The sequence below is a fragment of the Peromyscus leucopus genome, chromosome 3 (genome assembly GCF_004664715.2).
Source record: "Peromyscus leucopus breed LL Stock chromosome 3, UCI_PerLeu_2.1, whole genome shotgun sequence".
Lineage (NCBI taxonomy): Eukaryota > Metazoa > Chordata > Mammalia > Rodentia > Cricetidae > Peromyscus > Peromyscus leucopus.
Window position 1 is genome coordinate 82,063,171 of NC_051065.1, and position 14,636 is coordinate 82,077,806.

A 14,636-nucleotide genomic window follows, 5' to 3' on the forward strand; every position below is an offset into this window, starting at 1 on the left:
AAAGCAAGTTCTATACTCTCAAATTGGAACTGTCCCCCGTTTGGCTTTTTTATCTGCAAGGCAAGGAGTCAGTAACTGTGCAACTCCTAATGCACGATGTAACTTTTAGCACCGGGAGACATCTCTTGCCCTCTCTCCTCTCTCTTCCTCCCCATCTGTCTCCATCTTTCCTCCTCCCCTCCTTCTGTCTCACCTGCTTGCTTTTATCCTAAGCATGTCACACTGCAGGACATGAGCAAGTGTGGACTTAAGCAAAACAGCCATTTCCTTAAGGCCACTCTCAGGGCACAGCACAGATACGCACTGTGGCTGACTTCACTGGTCTCCTCTGCATGTGAACTTCCACAGGATTCTATTCAACGGGGCGAACTAAGAAGAAAGAACAATGTCCCTCTATACAAGGTGGATTCTGCATTGTCCTACACATAGCCTGTTGATGGCCGTGGGATGGCAAAGTCATCTTCATTAGACGGAATTTAATAGTGAATCAAAGTTCTTGTGGAGAATAGACGGATCTAAACTTTAGCCTCCCTTGGGTCCCGCTGAAAGATTAGAGGGAAGGAGTAGGGCCTTCGTAAGTTGAATGTATCAGATTGTTTTTCACTAATAGTTCTCTTGTAAAACTCTAAAGCCCACCCACTTTAACCCCTTAAAAAAGAGAGAGAGAAGAGAGAACCAGAGTGGGAGACAGGAGAAAAAAACAGCCTCAGGTAGTATACCATGGGCATTGATTTCATCATTTTTTTTTTCAGCATGCTGTTATCCTAGGAGCAAGCTCCATGGTGTTCCAAAGTGCCCATCAAAATTAAAGCCGTTTTCCCTGTTGGATTTTGCTAGTTTATATTCACCCCACTGCCACCATACCACAGCACACAGAAAGACTTTATACAATCATATTGCTTCTTTCTGTAGGAGTTTCACAGCCCACGCTTGGAAAATATGTTGCTGGTAAGATCTCAAAAATAATAGGAATAGGGAAAGTCAAAAGTGGAGAAAAGGCAGAGTCGCTGGGGAAGGAAGCAGGAGCCAGCGTCTGTGGAGCAGGCCAGACAGAGTTAACAAGGAAGGAGGAAGCAGAAACAAGCATGTTAGGTGATCTTTAGTCCAAAGAAATCTCTGCTGGACAACTGGGCGTTTTGCTCCTTGTCTTTTATTCCCACTTCCTTTCAAAGCATTGGCTAAGCGAAGAGATGGCGACGCTGGCTATCAAGGCTCAGCTATCAGCTGGCCTATTCCAGAGTCTTTTATCTTTGTGCACACCTTACGATGTGATGTGCGGTAACACTGAAGAGTCAATCTTATACCATCGATTGCACATGCTATGGAGGCTGAAAAAAAATCACCAACTAGAAATTGCTTCTCTCTCAGGTATAAAGCGGCACTGATAAGAACTGGTGTATCCAGAAAGATTGGCATGCATTCTTTTTTTTTTTCCCTCTGGGGGAAAAGGGTGGAGAAAAGCTTGGCTTATTTTTCAATGGGTTGAGAAAGAAGTTGTAAGAAAAGGAAAAGCATAGTAGAGATTTTCCTGGAATCAGTGCTGACCATGAGTATGCCGTCCAACTGGACAACAAAGCTAATACATATGATGTTTGTTACCATTGCAAAGAAACGTGTTTTCTTTCACAGAGGATTTCAATATTTAAGAATTCATACAAACTGCAAGTCTGGGTTTAAAATCAAAGTCTGCCTTAATTATACTTTTCCCCAAATCTCTGCTAGAGACCAGTTTTAGAAACTCTTGAGGGAGCATGGTAGGGTATCTGTAGCCAGACCCTTCCTCTAGGATACTAAGAACAATGAAGGTAGGTATTTCCAGGAGTGAGAACAAGATGCTCAGGACCAAAATGAACCCAGACAGGAGGCAGCAAGAGCAGGGGACACATTACCATGGGGAGGGTCCTGGGTGAGTGGAAAAGGCTGTCTTTGTAGAGCACATGAGAATGCTGCCCTATGAGAGGCAACCACACAGCCAGGGCCATGGGGACGGGGCTGGGGGGGGGCGGCAATGTGCCCCTTTCTTTCATCTGTTTATTTCTTCCCGGAACCCCTTAGAATGAACCCCTACAGAAAGCAAGGGCCAAATAAACAGTGGTGTTGCCTCTAAGAGTCAGCACTGCCCCTTCCACGGTCTTGGGACAAAAAGTAAAAGAAAACAGTAATACAACCAGTGGTAGGATTCCAAATGCAGAATCACAGAAATCATTCTCTTTCTGGAATAAGAATGAAAGCTCGAATCTCAGACTTGAGTGTATGAAAATTGCTTTCTTGTGGCTGAAAGCTTTTCCTGCATCCTGCCTCAATAACAATGCATTCAGTAGGGTGAATCACCAATATAATACAAATGGCCAGTAGGGAAAACATTTTAGAAGGGGAAAATTTAAAACTAAGGTATGTTCCACCTTTTACATTGTTTGTACAATACCTGAGGAAAAACAACTCAAGGCTTGGAGGAGCAGCTCAAGTCATGGCGGGTGAAGTGTGTAGCAAACAAAGACTGTTCACATCATGGTAGACCAAGAAGCATAGCTAGGGGCCACAACTAGGTGCCAGGCGAGACCCTTCAAGAGCCTACCTGTGCTGACCTGAAGCTGCTATCTTGGCCCTACTGGGCTCTAAAACATACCACTTCTAATAGAGAACAAGTATTTAAACCATGAGGTTGGAGTGGGCTTTCAGATTTAAGGCATCACATGGAGGGAGAGATTTCTTCATGGAAAACTTTCTCCATAGCAATAACAGGTGTTTATTCTAGCTAGCCACACGGCTTTGTATGCTTATTTGAGGCCAGCTATATGAAGTGTTATGATGGATTTTCTTCATAAATCACTTTTATCTACTTCTTGGAATTTTCACACCAGGAAGTGCTGTGTATTGATTTTAGTCTAGATTTCCTACTCTTATCAGAGCAGAACACGCCACAATGAAGTTAACATTTATGAGAAAAGCTTCCTTGGGGAGGGTAATGTGTACTATAACATGTTAGGGCTGGAAGGGACTTTAAAAATCAAATCTAACCCTTTATTTTACAATGTGAGGTAACAACTCAGAGATAGTAGTGATTTTCCCATAGCGACATATTACTGGTGCTCAGCAGAGCCAAGAGCCAGCGTTCCAGACTCCACATCTGGGTTTCCCACCTTCCAGTGGTGCAGTTCCTGCCTGTATTCCTTTTTATGATTGGGATCTATACCAAGGAAATAATAAATCTCTTTTAAACATTTTTTCTTCAATTCAGTACATGAAGTGTCCTGAGAAGCTGTCACTCTCCTCTTAGAACTTCTGGGTTTTTTTGTTGTTGTTGTTTGGCTGAGTTCTTCAAGAAAGATCGTCCTCATACTTCACAGCCAAAGCTGAGGGCACCACCAAGATGCAAAGGGTCAGTGTCCTCTAGGATGTTCAGGAAGTCCTGGTCTGCTGAACTCAGCATTCCTCCGTGAATGAAGAGCCTTGGGTCAACAAAAATGATAAACTGACTATCCATTGAGACTCTCGGGCTCTCTTAGCTTCCAGATTTTCCTTACAAGCTCAGTTTATTCTAAAAAGAAAGAACTTTTTTTTTTTTACAGTTTTTTTTTTTTTATTTTATTTTACAACATCATTTATTTCAACATAATAGCCACAGATTCCCTGTTCTCCCACTCTCGCCCCTCCCCCTTCCCCATCCACCCCCATTCCACCTCCTCCAGATCAAGTCTCCCCGAGGACCGGATCGACCTGTAGACTCAGTCCAGCAGACCAGTCCCCCCTCCAGACCGAGCCAAGTGTCCTGCATATGTCCACGATTCAAACAGTCAACTCATGCAACAAGCCAGGACCGGCACTAACACACGGCTGCCTCCCAAACAGATCAAGCCAAATAGACCACATGAGAAGGGGAGGAAGCAGAAAAGAAAGAACTTTACCTTTCTGTGCTGTTTTATACCCCACTAAAGAACTTTTCAGAGGGTTTACTGGATCTAAATCAGTCTGCCTCTGGTTCTATATTGTGCTATCTGATTTCTTCCCCAAAGCACTTGCTATTCCTAAGCCTTTTTAAATATCTGCTTTATTGTTTTTCTCTACAATAAGCAATGACATATAAACAGAAAGGCCACCCTTCAAGGCAGGTGTGTGCCTGCTGTGTGCTTACCGACAGGTCACCGAGAGTCCATGCAAATCAGGGCCTTCGCAGAATAGCCAACTCATCTGGAGTAACAGGTGTGTTGTAGGAGAGAACTATAAATGACTCGGTTTGAATGATGACTGTTGATGTTTCTCCCTGCTATGTTTCGTGCAGTTCACCTCCTGGGTCACACTATTCACATCCGAACTCTACAGGCATGCCAGCAGAGGCCTGTTGTGTCTAATGTTCCACTTGATGGGACATTGATCTTAAAACAGCAGACCACCACGTGTCTGTCCCCAGCCTTTGCAAAAGAAAATGTGTAAGTCTTATCTAACAATTATTCAAGGAACATCAGCATACAAGTTATTTTGTCTCTAGCCAAAAAAAAAAAATAGTTTAGGAAATTTTAGTCTTCTGCTTCAGTTTTAAAAAGTCAAAGCATGTAAAAGCAGTCAGTATTTGGCACACATCTTTTAGAAACCTCCAGTCATAGCAGGCATGGTGGTGCATGCCTACAATCACTCAGAGGCAGATACAGGAGGATTTTGAATAGAAAGCCAACTAGGGTTTCCTCGGAAGACCTTGTCTTCTAAAGCAAGATGAAAACTCTGTAGCCAGAATAGCATTTTTTAAAAAGATACTCATTGATAAATATTTAAGTAAATAGATACATCTTTATAGAACATCTAATCTTAGTGCTTTTTATGAAGTAGGTTAGACCGAGTGCTTATCGATGAACTCAATCAGTAATATTGACAACAAAGTTAAGTGGGTGAAGGGTGAGGGGATACTTGTGTGAGGGAGCAGGAGAGGTAGCTGTGAAATTACCCAACTTTCTTTCCTGGGGAAAGTGCTGTTTGCATCTGGAATGTCGCTCTTCACCTTCTTGCAGAGTTAAATGATTGTTGACATAAGTGATGGGTAATTTTGAAAGCAATTACTTGGCAAACCCATGCCAATGCTTTAGATGTTGATTTGCCCTGCTGTGACACTGCACATTATTTCTCATCATTACTGAATGAATGTGTCCTGCACAAATCCTCACCGTGATGGTTTTGAGAGGAAGGGTCTCTGGAAAGTAATTAGGGCCAGAAAATAGAGCCCTTTAAAGGATATGAGTGTGGTGATATTTTATTTGTGCACCTCAATAAAGCTTATCTGGGGATCAGAGGAAAAAGCCAGCCACTATATTAAACATAGAGGTCAGGCAGTGGTAGTACACGCCTTTAATCCTAGCACTCAGGAGGCAGACATCCATCTGGATCTCTGTGAGTTCAAGGCCACACTGGGAACAGAGCCCAGGTGTGGTGGCACATGCCTTTAATCCCAGCACTAGTTAATCATAGAGGTCTGGAGGTCTGTACAGACAGACAGCCAGTGATAGAGCTTGGTGGAAAGAGGAAGTGATGTAGCTGGGCAGAGTGAGGAAGTAAGTGGCAGGGCACAGAAAGGTATATAGATGTGAGTATACAGGAAGTAGCTCTCTCTTGGGTTGAGGATTTCCTATTGGTAAGAACTTATGTCTTGGCTTGGTCTATTCCTCTGATCTCTCAGTTTTCACCCCATTATCTGGCTCCAAGTTGTTTTTTTTTTTTATTAATAAGACCATTTAGCAATTCATCTTACATATGGGTGCTCTTCTAAAAGACTTAAAGCAATGAACTCTCCGACCAACATGGAAAGACAAAAAGGCAGACGGTCATTGACAAGACATCTCACCTCCAAACTCCAAGTCTGACCACACCTCGAGCTTGATGTCCTAGCGCCCAAACGTATCAGCAACAGACTCTGATTAAGACACTTACCATCGGTAGTTGGTTATTCCTACTCAAGTTGACTTGTACATTTAGGAAGGCCCTTGGAAGTCAGTCCCTGGATGCTGAAATTCATTCCACATAAGTGGTGGGCAGGTATATGCTGTGGTCTGTTCTGAGGCTCACTTGCTGTCACCAGTGCTGCTGTGGACCAGACAGAACCAGTCTCCACAAGCTGAAGGTGGTTCAGAAGTCTCCAATCCTTTTAAAATATGCTCAGATCCGATGGGTTTCTGCTCACTCATCCCATCACCTTTGTTAATGTTCTCTTTTTGACATGTCCTCTCACCTTTTCTATCAAATACTGAAAGTGGAATTTTCCAAATTCAAGTCGGTGAGTACTGCACCTACTCGTTCGTATTGCTGAACATTCGTATTGCCAAACAGAACAATTCTTAGTAACTTTGGAAAATCATCCTCAAACCACTACCACAGAAGTACTTCCCATGGAGTCACCTCTTGTCTTTGTTTTACTCTCAGATGGGATTGAAGGGCAAAGACTCTTAGGGACAATATCTATGGAGAGAAAATTGGGAAGGAGATAGAAAGGCAGAAAGAACCCCTATGCCTTGCCTGGCTAGAATGGAGAAAAAGAAGGTGGCAGCTGAGTGAAGGCTCTTTCAGCCATCCTATAGACAGGAAGGGGCAGCAAGGTCCCTGAGAGCCCTTTACTAGGGCAGCCATGGATGGAGGCTATGTCTCCCTAGAACTGGCTTGCTGTGGCATTTTTGTCTCCCAGGCAACACTGGACAGCCTGTGTGCCAGGAGTTCAATAGCTCTGGGGTTGGAAGGCTGAAATTGTTTTCTCAGTCACTGAAATTCTAGCTATAGCCTTTTAATCTTTCATACCTCCACAGACTTCAAAATTAGGACTGGTGCCCTTTAATCCTCTGATGCAACTGTTAGTCCAGTATTTCTCTGATTTATTTTTAAGTAAAATATAAATGGCAGGGGCTGTAGCTCAGTGGTAGACTGCTGTGGGATGTTTTTCTGTATGCTATGAAGATATGTTGCTGTGATTGGTTGATAAATAAAGGGGCATTGGCCTATGACAATGCAGCTTAGAGGCAGGCAGGAAATCTAAACAGATATACGGAGAGGAGAAAGAGACACCAGCGGCCGAAGGAGAAACAAGATGCCAGAAGACCGGCAATGCCACGGCCATGTTGCAAAACATAGATTAATAGAAACGGGTTAATTTAACATGAAAGAGTTAGCTAGCAAGAAGCCTTGCCATAGTCTATACAGTTTGTAAATGATATTAAGCCTCTGAATGATTATTTTATAAGCGGCTGTGGGACCTTGGGGTCAAGCGGGACCAGAGAAACCTTCTGGCTGCAGTAACCACTTGTCTAATATTCATGAGACTCTAAGTTCAATCCCCAGTACTGCTGGAAAGAAGAATGGAGGCAGGGCCAGGTGGGGTGGGCATTGAGTTAAATATAATATGAAACACATGGATTAGCACAAGCCCATATCATCCAGCTTCATGCCATCCAGACAGCAGTTCATGTTGCTCTTCCTCATTCACAGAGGACTTCACTCTTTGGCAAGGTTTTCTCACCAAAGTCCTTTCCAAAATATAAGGTAAATTCAATGTTAGGGCCTCTTACTTCCTCAAATTTTCTATCAGCCACGACCTCCTTCTTACCCTTTTCTACTTACCATTCAGACATCTTCTCGAAATAATTATCTCTGGGAAGTTGTCTTAGTTCTCTTTTTCTTTTACAGATAAGGTCTCACATGAGTTAGACTGGTCTCAAGCTCTTGAAGGAACCCAGGGTAATTCTGAATTTCTGCTATTGCTAGGATCACAAAGTCGTTATGCAATGTCAGAGATCACACAGGGCTTTGTGCATTCTACCCATAATCAAAGTGCATAAGAGCTACCAAACTAGACCACTCTGTGGGTAGAAAGACAAGTTTATTTGAGGAAACAAACTACCAGATTGCCTCAGACAGTAGAGGACAGCTGCTTGGCAGGAAAGCAAGTGGATATTACCTGATGGTCAGCAGATCTTCAAGCTGATATATCTGAAGTAATCAGGAACTAGATGCCCTTCCCAAGGTAGTTGACTTGACCATTGGGGTGGATAACAGAAGTAGTGGCTCTCCTGATAAACAGAAACCCACTGTTTGGGATAAACATGGGATAAATACATACATACATACATACATACATACATACATACATAAATATAGGATTCCTGAGGAATACTGAGTTTAGGCTTCTGTTTACCCAATAACAATCCTACTGTTTACCTGGTTAGAGTCCTTCTGTTTAGGACATTGTCAGCAGTGCTGCCATTTTGGGGACCCACATTGGACCTAATACTAATCACTGAGTTACATTCCCCAAGCTTTTAGTTCATTATTTGTTTATTTTTATGAAATAGCAAAAAAATGCTTGAGGTTTTTGTTTGTTTGTTTTTGTTTGTTTTAAAAAATGCTTGAGGCTAGGTAGGTTTTTGTTTTAAAGAGATTTGCTTACTTCCAAGTCCTAGAAGGAGTCCCAAGAGTGAGATCAGTCCCATCAGTGACCTCAGCTCCTGATGAGATCTGAATGTTGTTCCACACATAGTGGAAAGCAGAAGGGGAAGTGGGGACATAAAAGAGAGATCACACAGCGAGAAAGGCAACATTGTCATGTCATCATGTGACATGCCATCTCGTGATCACCAGGCAGATTCCCAAACCACCTGCTTAAAGGAAGAATGGGAGAAATAGTCTTCCTCAGCGAAGAACACACCAACTGGTCATTCAGTACTAAATGGTTAGTCCTGAAAACATACACACAGGGAACATACAGACTAAGCAGGTTGTGTTTAAGTGTGTGTGTGTGTGTGTGTGTGTGTGTGTGTGTGTGTGTGTGTGTAACAAGAATTAATGAAAAAAAATGTGCTTTTGTTTTTAAGATTTGAAAGACAGCGGGGAGTACCTGGGAATGCTTGTAGGGAGGAAAAGGAAGGAAAAGATGGTGTGATTATATTTATATTAAAAAGCAAAAGAAATAATTTTTAAAAATTACTTCTACTCCCAGCAACTGATGGGAGTAGATGCAGAGAACCACAGCCAAACACTGGGTGGAGCCAGGAGAACCCCACAGAAGAGTGGGAAGAAGGATTTTAGGAGCTAGAGGGGTCAAGGACACCATAAGAACACTGCCCACAAAATCAACTAAGCAGGCTCATAGGGGATCACAAAGACTGAAGCAACAATCATGAACTGTGGTGATATTGTGTCCCCCAATATATTGTGCACCCTAATAAACTTATCTGGGGTCAGAGAACAGAACAGCCACTAGATAGACATAGAGGCCAGAAAATGGTGACACACACACCTTTAATCCTACCATTCTGGAGGCAGAGATCCATCCAGATCTCTGTGAGTTCAAAGTCACACTGGAAACAGCCAGGCAAGGTGACACACACCTTTAATCCCAGTACTTGAGATTTCTTGTCCTTGCTTGGAAAAGAGATCTGCCTGTAATCCAGGAAGTGATGGCAGGAAGCAGAAAGGTATATAAGGCAAGAGGACCAGGAACTAAGTTTGCTAAGCTTTTAGGCTTTTAGCAGCAGTTCAGATGAGGTCCATTCAGATGAGGACACAGAGGCTTCCAGTTTGAAGAAGTAAGATCAGCTGAGGAATTGGTGAGGTGCAGTTAGCTATGGCTTGTCTTGTTTTTCTGATCTTTCAGCATTTACTCTAATACCTGGCTCCTGGGTTTGTTTTTATTAATAAGACCTTCTAACGATTTGTGCTACAATGAACGCTGTATTGTCTGAGCCAAGTCCTCTGCATATACCTTATGGTTATGTAGCTGGATGTTCTTTTGGTACTCCTAACAGTGGAAGTAGGGGAGGGGGGGTGTTTCTGACTCTTTTGCCTGCTCTTGTGACCCTTCTCCTACTGGGTTACCTTGCTCAGCCTCGATTGAGGGTTTGTGCCTAGTCTGATTGTAACTCGTTATGCCGTGTTCCTTGATTTCCCTGGGAGGCCTGTTTTTTTTTTTTTTTTTTTTTTTTTTTTTTTTTTTTTTTTTTTTACGGGAAACAGAGGAGGAATGGATCTGTGGAAGAAAGGGGGAGTGTCAACTGGGAAGAATAGAGGGAGGAAAACTGTGGTCAGGATGTACCATACGAGAGAAGAAGAAAAAAGAAAAAACTGCTTTGTATCTTTAAAAAGGGAACCTGGTTGTCACAGAGATTCCTAAGAAACTTCATGTTACCAGTAGCTTTCAGCAAATATTCAAAGTGTTTCATTGTGTATTATCAATTCATTTTTTATAACAACTTACTTTTATGATACGAAGTGATGCTGGTTTTTCAATTGTGTCATTAATCTTTAAAAAAAACATGTAATAAGCAAGTTTAAACAGCTGTGCATAGTGAACCTGCATGGTCACCTCAGAGAAGAATCAGGGTCTGGGGCAAACTGTCTATCAGGGACCCAGTACAAATACAAGCGCTGAGGTGGGGAAGCATATAACGCTGTAACCTACTGTCTTCTCAAAGAAGAACTACTCTAAATTACCGATCAAAACATCTGCCTTGTGTACTGGGTCACTTTGAGGTGTAGGCCCGTGGACACATTATCCACCCTCTACCTAGCAGTTGAAGACCTCAGTGCACCAGCCTCCTGGACCACATATGGCTCCATCCCAGGAAATGTTCTTACTGTGGTTCATGCTGATTTAAATAAGTTTATAGGAGCAATTTTACCAAAACCCAAGCTGCCCCAAGGCCCAAAGGAAAAGCTAACATCCAGGAGTGAAGACGTGGAAGAGATTTGTCAGAGTGTTCAGTACATTGACTGTGCTCCAGAAAGCCAAATAATGAACACCTTCCAAATGGTTTCACAGAAGAAGCTTTATTCAAATAAACAGGGCTTTCTCTCTTTCTTTGTATCTAAATCAGTAAATGTTTACTGCGTAAGTATGATATACATAATACTTGCCGACTGTTGAAATTAGGTCAAGAGTAGGAACTGTTCATGATTTTCATTAGCTTCAAATAGTCTGTTGTGAATGTTTTCACTGGTTAAACATAACCTGTGGCAATGTACTGCCTAGTACCAGGCCAACTTGACACAAGCTGTAGTCATCTGAGAGGAGGAAACATCAACGAAGAAAATGCATCCATAAGATCCAGCTGTAGGCAGACCTTTAGGTAATTTTCTTAAGTTGTGATTGAAGGAGGAGAGCACAGTTCATGTGGGTGGTGCCATCCCTGGGCTGGTGGTCCTTGGTTCTACAAGAAACCAGCCTCAGAAGTCGTGAGGAGAAAACCAGTAAGCAGCACTCCTCCATGGCCTCTGTATTGGCGCCTGCCTCCAGGTTTCTTCCCTGACTCAGTTCCTGTCCTGACTTCCTTTGATGATGAACTGTAACTTGGAAGTGTAAGCCAAACAATGCCTTTCCTTTCCCAAGTTGATATTGGTCAGGTTGTAGGAATAATAAACCTAACTAAGACAGACACTTTTTAAAAAATTCTTTTTATTGTGCTATGGATTGGATTTGGTTTCAGCTAACATCCCCTATCCCCGAAGATTTACCTGCAGCTTGGTCTCCAGTATAGCAACGTTGGAAGGTGGAGAAATCTTTGAAGTTGGACCTGGTGGAAGATAATTAAATCAGTAAGAATAGTAATCCCTAGGAAGAGATTAATGGAATTCCCAATGATTCTTGTAAGAGTAAGTTATTACTAAAAAAGTGAGCCGGGCTGTTGACTATCTTTAACTTTCTGTATCACCATGAGATCTCTCCTCACATGTATTTACACTGTGATGCTATCTGCCATGCTATGATGCAACCAAGGCTGAAATGATGAGACCACCTGAGCTTGGATCTTCAGCCTCCAGAACCATCATCTAAGTAAAATTCTTTTCTTCATAAAATCTGAGCATTAGGTATTCATTTGTAGCTGATAAACCTGAGAATTTCAAGAAGAAAAGACAAAATCTGTGATTGTCCAATTTGGGGTGCAGTGGGGACTGACCATCTAGCTGTTTTACCGTCATTGGGAATTGAGAGAGCAGCTCCTGCTAGCCTCTTGAAGTCCCTTTTGTAGGAGGGATGAGGTCTGCACAGAGGTGAGAGAGTCGGCTGTTATATGTTGTTAGAAAGACACAATGAAAAAGAATGAACAAGGGTGAGGATAGACATCGTGTAAATGGGGTTACAAGTTTACCTCAGATCTAAGAAACAGGAACTTATTCTTGATTGCAAACAGAATCCTTAACTCACAAAGACTTAACACAGGACAAACAGGAACTTATTCTTTAACTACCTGCAGAAACCTTAACCTGCACAGGACAAACTGTCTTAACTGCAAACAGAGCCCTTAACCTGCAAGGTCTATTTTTCCTGTTTTGGTCACAGAGTAGCCACAGAGAAGACCGAGATGCACTGCAAATAATTCCTTACATATCAAGAAAACATTCTTCCTATGACTGATCCAGTGGAAACCTGTGGTATTTGTGGGAAATGTACACTTTTTTATTTTAAAGCTACGCATTCACACCATTTGCTAATGTTAAATCTCTGCTCTTTGCTATTTACTACGTGACAAGCATTGAAATGGTACCCTCCTGGCTCTTTTGTTCTCAAAGGGAAACAGTGAAAGTTAAAAGTATCCAGGAAAACAGAAACTGTTCAAAATTTAAACTCAGAAAGTTAACTAGTTCTTAGAATAAGGGCACTGAGGCTCCCATCTGCAGAGTTCCCCTGTCTGCCTGTTTCCAGATGGAAAAAAAAAATCTTGGTTCCACCACTCTTCCACGATGCACAACTTTTTTTTAATCTTCAAGTATCTTTTGTTGGAAATCCATGCTACCTTCATTCCTTGCACTGTACAGTTATTTTGTGAAAGCACTACCCACATTGTCTAGGAGACAAGACCCTAAAAATGGTTTCAGAAGTGTAGGCTGTTCTGTGGCTGTGAAAGAATTGAGACTCACCAAAGCCTTGAACCCAGCCCAGTCTCAGTCACTTGAATAACATGACATGTCATCCATGGTTACGGTTAGCAGAGGAAATCAAATGAAGATGGTGTGACAAGTCACTGAGAGGTGGCCTTTGCAAGGGGACAGAGATTACAAGAGCTGGAGCTATAAAAACCCAGAGATGGGGGTGGGAGAATGAATGAGGTCCACCAGGCAAGTCTTGACTTGGGTGCATCTCATAGTAGAATGCAATGCAAAGCCTGAGGATTCTCAGCATGCAGTTCCTGAGCATTCCACCATACCCAAAGGGGAAAGATCGAAGGTGAGAACAATGCTAAATGACCAACAGTTAATGTACAGATAGGAGGTAAAATGGAAGAAAATTGTTTTCTAATATTACTCACCAAAGAGTTTCAAGCTGTTATTTAATAGTTCACCTAATAATTACTGAATGCTAGCTATTAAACATTTAATAGCTAGTGTTCCTTACCCTTCTTCCACTTTTATTTCTTTGACAACTTGAATGAAAAGCTTAAATTCAGTGGTCTTACAGGTAAAAATGACTGAGGCTGGAGCAATTGCTCAGAGGATAGAAGCACTTGCTGTGAGAGCCTGATGACCTGATTTCGGATCCCTGGAAGCCAGGTAGAAGCTAGAAACAGCAGTGAAAGTGTTTGTTATCTCTGTACCTCAAGGGAAGCACCAGAGGCAAGATGGGAATTACTAGGAGCTTGCCCAACTTATGTGACTGTGGTGGTATATTGTGTACCCTAATAAACTTGCCTGAGGATCAGAGGACAGAGCCAGACACTAGATTAGACATAGAGGTCAGGCAATGGTGGAACACACCTTTAATCCCAGCACTTGAGATCTCATGCCTTTGCTTGCAAAACACATATGCCTTTAATCTCAGGAAGTAATATGTCGGGGCAGAGAAAGGTATATAAGGTGTAAGGAAACAGGAACACACTCCCTTGCAGCTGAGGATTTTGTAAACGTAAGAACTAGTGCCTGACTGTTCTGCTTCTCTGATCTTTCAGCTTTCACCTTGATATCTGCCTCTGGGTTTTTTCTTTTTATTAAAAGACCATCTAAGATTTGAACAACATCTAAGATTCCAACAACAGTGAAAAACCATGTCTCAAAGAAGGTGGAAAGGTAAGGACAACATTCCAAGATTGTCCTCTGATCTCAACATGCACACACTCATATGAATGAGCATGTACAAGATCAAATATACACATACAGTTACTCCCCCTCCCTCCCATACACACCCACTACAAAATATATGTTATATGCATCACAATATACTGTGGATTTTGCTCCAGATTTATCCCTGGTTTCATAGAAATAACATGTAGTTAAAAAATTCTTTAGCTTTTGTTACATTTTTCTTCCAAAAAGAAGGGGGTGAGGAATAGAGGTGGCCTAAAATTAGAACATTGTCTGGATTGGTGGCACACACCTTTATCCCACCACTGGGAAGGTAGAGGCAGGTGGGTCTCTATCAGGTCCAGGCCAGCCTGATCTAATAAAATAACAACACAGAACAAAGAACAGCCCTTTCCCTGATATTGTAAGCCAGCACATAGAGCTGACTCAGTTTTCGCAGTAACCCCGTAGGTTTTGTTTCCTCAATAAATAGAAGCAAAATCTACTAAGGTAGATATTGGATAATGAAAACAAAATGATAGAAAAAGCAAATAAGCTTTAGATAATAAAGGTAAATCCAGTAAAATACCCATTAATAATAACCTTGTGCATGAGTTTCC

The 14,636-nt window shown here is 42.1% G+C and overlaps 1 pseudogene; it reads left to right on the forward strand.

The window, feature by feature from the left end:
* The first annotated feature begins 1,190 nt into the window (after positions 1-1,190).
* Positions 1,191-14,636, forward strand: part of LOC114700904 — a 104,638-nt pseudogene continuing 91,192 nt past the window's right edge.